Source organism: Crinia signifera, chromosome 19 (genome assembly GCF_055691185.1).
Source record: "Crinia signifera chromosome 19, ASM5569118v1, whole genome shotgun sequence".
Taxonomy (NCBI): Eukaryota; Metazoa; Chordata; class Amphibia; order Anura; family Myobatrachidae; genus Crinia; species Crinia signifera.
Window position 1 is genome coordinate 29784288 of NC_139226.1, and position 8469 is coordinate 29792756.

Here is an 8469-nt window from a genome sequence, read left to right on the forward strand (position 1 = left end):
ATTCCCGGCAAACCACTTATTAGATGAATTTCTAACACAAAGCAGAGCCGCTTAGTGTATACACTCTATGCTATTATTAACTACGATACGTATGCATTACGCCATCATTTCATGACACGTCCATTATGTCTACGCCAATCTCGGCAGAAGTAAGGGTGGGCACGAACATGGCAAAGCACTGAAATATATAAGGGACGCCAAGAACTCTAACCTAAGGAAACGTTTATATCTGGAGCACCAGTTGTGCAGCTGTTTGATGGGATTCCACCTGGCTTTATAACCAATCAGAATCTATCTATCATCGTGTAGAATGTACAACATAAAGGCTAAATAGAATGGTTGCTATGCAACACCTGCACTTGTCCTCTTTATAAGGTTTGATTAATCTATCCGTAAACAAAAAGTCAAAAAGAGAACATCATCTTGTGCCGTATAGTCGCTTCTACAATATTAGAAGATAAAGTTGGATACGTGTCGCAGCTGGTATAGTTATGTAGGGTGCACACCACAACAATTCGGCTTCAATTCTCCCAATTCCGATGCAATCTTGACCAATTGTATGTAAATTGGGCATGGTTAGCCGTGTTTTAGATCCGATTCCGATCCGATGCAGGTCGTTTTGGAGATTCCATCTGCCACAGTCAGGATCTATAAAAGATCCATTCAACTGGATACAGATTGTGATCGGATCGTGTGCAGATCATGTACTCCAACAGATCATATGATCTGCTCATGATCATGATCATTCTGGTGTGTACCTAGCACTAGAGACCAAGGTGCGTCCTTAAAAATGGTTTCTCTTGCTGCATTTCTGAAGGATGTCCGATGCACTGAAGGCTGTCCGATGCACTGAACTCAAGGCTGTCCGATGCACTGAAGGCTGTCCGATGCACTGAACTGAAGGCTGTCCGATGCACTGAAGGCTGTCCGATGCACTGAAGACTGTCCGATGCACTGAAGGCTGTCCGATGCACTGAAGGCTGTCCGATGCACTGAAGGCTGTCCGATGCACTGAAGGCTGTCCGATGCACTGAAGACTGTCCGATGCACTGAAGACTGTCCGATGCACTGAAGGCTGCCATACCTGCATTCATCTCTTACAGTAACTACGGTTCACTACATGTAATTGAAGTACATTTAGGTTCAGTATCGCCTTTCCCATTGAGCTTAATGGGCAGTTGCCCAGGGGCCTAAGTATTCTAGGGGTCCATGGCTGATGACCTTCCACCCCTCACTACATTGGGTAAGCACCAGCGACAGCCTCTAGGCTATCTGTCCCGCTGTGCTTACCGTCTCCTGTGAGTGACAGCACGCTGTCTCCTGTGACAGCGAGCCCACCGAGTCCCTTATCAGCGCGCCTTTCCAGACACTAAGGAGAGGAGAAACTCGCACTGTGACAGAGTTGTCAGTCGTCCTGAGAGCCCCATCAGCTAACTCAGCCAGGTCCTGGCCCTGCCAATAACCGCCTGGAAAGTTCTTATGTAGCGCCACTATAAGCCCTCACAGACTCTGGCTTCAAAGTCTGCACGCTGTGCAGTCGCAGGATATGGGGGAGATTTATTCATTATAAGGCACGACATTTGTAATTTCCTATTCATGTTTAACGTGGCAATAAGAAATGAAGTATCAGATGTTGGCACTCAAAGGGTTAAAGAAAACAGATATCCCAGAAATATTTGTTAACAAATAGGCCCCCAAGGCTAAGCATCTTACCAAGATCCAAGTGGGCTTTGTGTTACTCTCAGACCCACCAGTACACCAGGCACCAGGGTAGCCATCTCCAGTCCTCCAGAGCTACCAACAGTGATCATTGCCCCGGTCTCCTCACAGAATCACGAGTGAAGTAATTAGCTCCACCTTTGGATCTTTTAAAATATACCAGTTAGTAATGAGCGCACCTGTGCATTTGCTGGGTCGGCTGGAAAATGTGAACTGTTGGCAGCTCTTGAGGACTGGAGTTGGCTACCACTGGTCTACATGCATGGGGCTGAGGTCACTTCTCTTACACCCACCCATAAGGCTGCAGATGGTTCCAAGGCAGTCCCATTGGGAGGCGTTCCCTAGCAGTACAGTACATCACAGTCCTTGCTTATTGCGGTGCCATGGTCACATGACTTTGGCTCGCTGGAGCTGATGTTAGGCTTGGCTGCCCTACATCATCACCTACACTCTCATTATTTCTGAGTAGAAACGGGCATTTACAAGTGACATTACTCGGCAATAGGGGCTGTATAATAGGTCACTGGGTGGGTGTGGTACAGGGGTCCAACAGTCGGGATCCCGACAGTTATTAGCCCGATGTCGGGATCCCGACTGGCCGGACCCAGACAGCATGATGAGCACAACTAAGCCCCTTGCGGGCTCGCTGCACTCGCCACGCTGCGGGCACGGTGGCTCGCTACATGCCTTTGAGGCATAGTCCATGTCCACATTCTAGTGTCGGCATTGTGTTGCCGACATGGTAACTGTGCACCCACGTGACTGGATACCAATACACCCAGCTCGGTTCACACAGCACTGCTTCGGACTAGTCCTGTTACATCCATAAGCACATATAGCGCAGCAGGCTATGGGCGAGATTCTCTATTACAGAAATGCGGTAAAAACCCCGTTATCGGGGTTTTTACCGCATTTCTGTATTCTCTAACCTCCCTCCGCAGTGTCACCGCTGCGGAGGGAATCGCCAGCAAAAGCTGGCGGTTCCCTGCAGAAGCCTATGGGCTTCTTACCGCAGCGGTGTGTGAGGGATCCGTCACGGATCCCTCCCAGCATGCCCTGCGGCCGGCGCGTCAGTCTGACCCGGAAGTCCAGCAACGGCGCCGCATCGCAAGGGCAGCTCTTACCGCAAGAGCTGTCCCTTGCGTTAATGACCGCATATTTTAGAGAATATGCGGTCATTAGAAATGCGGTGGCCGGCGAAGAGGGCTGCGGATTTTAGAGAATCCCGCCCTATGCTCGGTATTTAGCACAATGTGATACATTTTGTGTGTATATGTGATATAGAGAATAACCCGTGGATCCTTTTCAGTTACAATTAGCAGCATTAAGCGGAATGTGAGATATGTTACTGAAGGTGACTGGGGTGAGGTTAAATAATATTTGCCCAGGACTCGGCCCAGCGTACCATCTTTAACTACTTGTAGTTACTGGCCTGTCGCACTTTAGATTAACCCCTCACCTGTATTAAGCAAAAGTCCCATGTTTGTGGGACAATCCTGATTTCTTTCAGATAGAAGGGGTGTTTCCATGGCAACAGGGCATGGCTGTAAAGAATGGTGCTATAGATAGGTGGATCGGGGATATCGTTTGAGCTGGATACGGTAACAAGGATGGCGTTCTGGATACTGACAATCGAATCTCCGGCACGGTGGATCCGACCAGCGACCACAACACCGGTTCTGAAATCCCAACATTAGTGAAGATGTCAACGCTTGACATCACGAGAACCACAGAACCCTACATTAACAGTAGCCTGTTGCACAAAATAGCAAAAAATATTAACTAAAGATAATTCTGTTTCCCTGTCATCCTTAGGGCATGTTACAGTATTTAGTAGTAGTACGTTTATTTATAAGGCGCCACAAAGTGTCTGCAGCGCCGTACATAGCAAACAAAAAACAAATGACAAGGTAACGTACAGGGTGTGTTCATAAAATACAGCATAAATAGGGGTATAGCTGGTAGAACTAAAATCAGCATCAGTTCAGAAGTAGGTGTGGAAATTGTCGAGGAGACTGAAGATGAAGTAGAGGAAGGGAAGAACAGGACAGGAGCACAGGTTAGGTAATGAGGAAGGGTGAGTATGTGAGGAAGGAGGACCCTACTCATAAGAGTTAACATACTAAAAATAGGTGGGTGGACGAACGAAAAACAATAGGATAAGTAGGAACGGAGGGGAACGGAGGCAGGATAGGAGGATCAAAAGAGGTTAGGAGGAGGGATAGGCTAGTCGAAAAAAGTGGGTTTTGAGGGAGCGCTTGAAGGAGGTAAGGGAATCAGAAAGCCTGATGGGTGGCGGGAGGTTGTTCCAGTGCAGGGGGGCAGCGCGAGAGTATTTGTTGGTGGGTGTGGTTGTGATTCTTTGTCCACATATTTTATGGGGGGTGGGGGGGTGGGCACAGTTCCATTGGTTGGCAATCACATTGTCAAAAGATAATTTTATTCAGTATTGGAACATCAACCCGTGGCACCCAGTGGAACATCAACCCGTGGCACTACCCAAACAGTTGACAGTATTTAACCCGGTCGTCAATCACATTGACAAAAGATCATTTTATTCAGTATTGGAACATCACCCAGTTTGAGAATCAAACAAGTGTTTTGTCGACAATAGGGGTCAGACAGATATACCCCTTTAAGACATAACAGCAAATTACTGGGTGAAGCAGTTCTACCCGGTAATTTCGGTAGTGTAAAAGGGTCTACCCATTTTTTATTCTTAAATCTCAGGTCACCGACCCTTTTTACCAGGGTCGTCAGCCCAGGATATGTGACCCGGTAGACCCTTAAACACTACCCAAAGAACCCGGTTGACAGTTTTTAACCCAGTAATTTGATGCTATGTGTGAAAGGGGGTCAGACTGCACCCAGCAAAATAAAATTGAGTGCCGGGTAAGTGCCGGGTTTCGCATGTCTGAAAGGGGTATTACATATAGGAATGTTGGACATGACAGAGTATGGAAACACCTAGAGAAAGTAGGGGGATCAGGGATGAGTTTTAGAGGAACGCTTGCATGTATGGAGGCTAGAGGAAAGTCTCATCGGACAGCGTATGGTATGGACATTGTGGGATCTATTTATCCCAAAATATATGCAGCTTGTTCCCCACAAGCACCCAGGGAGTAGCCACAAATATTAAGTAGGACCTACATGTATGTAGGAGGGACCATAGTGGGTACCCTCTATTCTCGCAGGTAGCAGAAACACCCATAGATTTCTGGAATGAGAGGCGTTTCGTAGATTGGCCTTGCCTGGAGATGTCAGTAGGCTTTGCATAGTTCTCCTAGCACCCTCTCCTCTCCAAAGGCTGCTGTGCATGCGTGGTCAGCTCTCCGGCAGCATAGCGCACATCACTGAGGTCATTAGTTCATTTCCGGGTCGTAGTCCATCTGTGTTTACAGGCCTTTACCCAGAATACTTCTGCTTTCAAGTTTTTTCCAGATTGAGGGTTTTTTTCTTGTAAATTTAAAGCACCATACCTACCTACTTGAAGTTGATACTGATAATTATATTCCATATCCCAGGTATTTGCCAGTCAATCGTTTAGCAGGGCTCCTCGCAGTACATGTGGGAGGGGTCACCTATGATAAAGCATATTCTTCAATATAATTGTTTGATGTTCTTGCACAGCTGCATTTATTTTCTTATTTTTAATTTTGGAGATGTTTTAAAAATGGTCTTCCTATCTCTTATATATTTAGCCAGATCTGTCACTCATCCCCTGTGTAGCTAACGTTCCCGCCCAGCGGCATACAGAAACCCGCCCCCCCCCCCCCAGGGAAAAGACCAGTGTTTTATGTGTATGACGTTTTCATGTGTATAACGTTCCACCCCTTGACATCACCTCCCGCCGCCCAGCCAGGGCTACAGTACACGCCCACCATCCACCATTACTCCACAGCCACCATCCACCATTACTCCTGCACCCCCCCTCCCTTCTGCCAGCACCCCCGGACCCCCCGGACCCCCACGACCCCCCTCCTCCAGTTCTAGGGATGCCCATCGACCATCAATGATTTCAAATACAGGTTGAGTATCCCTTATCCGAAATGCTCGGGACCACGAGCATTCCGGATAAGGGAATATTCCGGTTTTTGGAATATTTTTTTTTTTTAGTCATACTTACCTGCCCCTGGTGGGTCCCCGATGGTTCCTCGATGTCCATGGAGTCCTCCGGCGTCCACAGCAGGCCACCAGCACCGTCTCCGGCGTCTCCAGCGGTCCCAGGAGTGCTTTGCGCAAGTTCCCAGGCGCGCCGGTGACGTCACCGGCGCGCGTGCGCACTCGCGCAAAGCACTCCTGGGACCGCTGGAGACGCCGGAGAGGATGCTGAAGGCCTGCCGTGGACGCCGGAGGACTTGGGAAGTATTAAAAGAGGGTTAGGGGGGGAAAAACAAACAAACAAAAAAATTTCAATTATTCCAAAAAACCACAGTTTTTGGAATAATTCGGATACGGGATACCCGACCTGTAATCAATGGTTTATGGCCGATGTTGAATACTTTTGCCATCGATGTGGGAGGACCAGATGGTTTCCCTACATCGATGGCAAAGGAGAACCGATCAAATTTCTAATTTTTTTAAGGTGCCGGGACACGGAGCATAGCTCCGCCTCCCACACCCGGAAGTCCCGCCACCAAGTTCTAATTGACCCACGGCCTATTCAGTCAGATATAATGGATGACCATCGATAGCTACAACAATCGATGGTTATCCAAGTAATATGTTACTACTATCGATGGCAGGGTGCAAAATCGCCATCAATGCCAACCATCGATGGCGTCTGCACCAATGCCTATCCCTACTCAGCAACAGCCAAAAACCTTTACTAACCCTCATGCCCACACACCTCTATCACTGCCCAGCCTCCTGTTCTCCTGCCCCGTAACTTCCGCCAGTGGGGACCCGCTCACCCTGTGTTGCCCACGTTCCCCTATCATGCTTTACCGCCAAGCCTCCTGCTCTCATGCACCCTAACTCCCACCAAGTAGGAGGAGACACTGACTCAGGGGCACCGTCCTGTACTCCTGTGCTGAAACGCTGGACACTCACCCACTGGCAGAAGCTGCACAGGGTCCCCCACCCTCCTCTTTAGTCCCCCCATATGCCCACACGCCCCTATCACTACCAGCTTCCTGCTCTCCTGAACCGTAACTCCACCACTGGGGAGTCGCTGACGCTGTGTTGCCCACATACCCCTATCATGCCTTGTAGCCCAGCCTCCTGCTCTCATGCACCCTAACTCCCACCTAGTAGGAGGAGACACTGACTCAGGGGCACCGTCCTGTACTCCTGTGCTGCCACGCTGGACCCTCACCCACTGGCAGAAGCTGCACAGTGTCCCCCACCCTCCTCTTTAGTCCCCCTTATGCCCACACACCCCTATCACTACCCAGCCTCCTGTTTTCCTGTGTCGTGACCTCCGCCAGTGGGGAGCCGCTGACTCAAAAACACCCTACTATACTATTGCACACACACACACCTAAACAACACGCACACACCGTCCCCCCCACACCCACAAATGTCACTGTACCCTCCACACTATCAATGTACATCTTACTCTGTAACCGCTTTTTAATTAAACAAAACAATACACACCCCCTTCCAAATCTATCTCTATTTAACACATTTCACCTATAACTCAAGTTGCAATACAGGCCATCTTTCATACAATTCTAACCATATTTCACACAATACAAACGTTCACAAATTAAGGGGGCGCAGCCCCTTACGACGGTGTGAAGAGCGCCCGTAGGGCGCGATTAATCACCTAGTCTATATTAAAAGAGGTTTGACAGTGGGTGTGGTATATCAGGTTAAAAATGTTGACAAGAACAAGGTCGACACTGGGAAAAGGTTGACACGAACCATAGGCTGACCCATGAAAGGTCGACACCTGAGCACATGCACCCGCAATTAGTGTACCACTGCACTCACCAAGCTTCAGGAAGTTCCCAATTGGAGGCCACGTAGATGCCTGGTAAAGTTTGTAAACTGTGTGATGCCGATCTTTTCATGTGTCATGTTGACATTTTGCTCGTGTCAGCCATATGTATATAAATTATGTGGTGATAATCTATTGAATCAAGCTTTTTTGGGTAGCCCCCCACAATCCTGGAAGAATGGGTACTATTCCCGCATCCCACCTGCTTCCCAGGGACGTGGGCAGGATAAGCAAACAATCAGTGGTGAAGCTAGAAATTTTTCTCCCCCTGCCCAAAAAAAATTCCCTTCCAAGAAGGGGCGAGGCGATGGACTACGGGCCCCACTGGCTGAGCTGACAGACGACCCAGACAGCAGTGATCGCTGAGCTGGTCCCGCTCCGTGCATAGATATGTTGAGCGGGTCCCCACCCCGTGCATATGTAATGAGCGGGACCTGCACTGCGTCCCAGCTCATTAGATATGTACAGGGCGGGACCAGCTCAGCGCTCACTGCTGCCTGGGTCGCCTGTCAGATCAGCCACTGGCGCCCACCATAGACCCTGCTATCGCCGCTCGCCCCAAGCCATCGCGGGGTCTGCCACATATGTAGCTACGCCACTGCAAACAATGTGTTTCACCGATCCTCGAGGAGAGGGCGGGGCTAAATCGGAATCAGCTTTATTGGCCAGGTATATTTGCGTATACTAGGAATTTGTTTTCAGTTTGCTGTGCAGCAGCCAGGTGGGTAACAAGTAAACAGCAGTACAGTACAGTATAAACAATAAACAATATAAAAATGGCATGAATTGCCGCTATTGTATCCCTG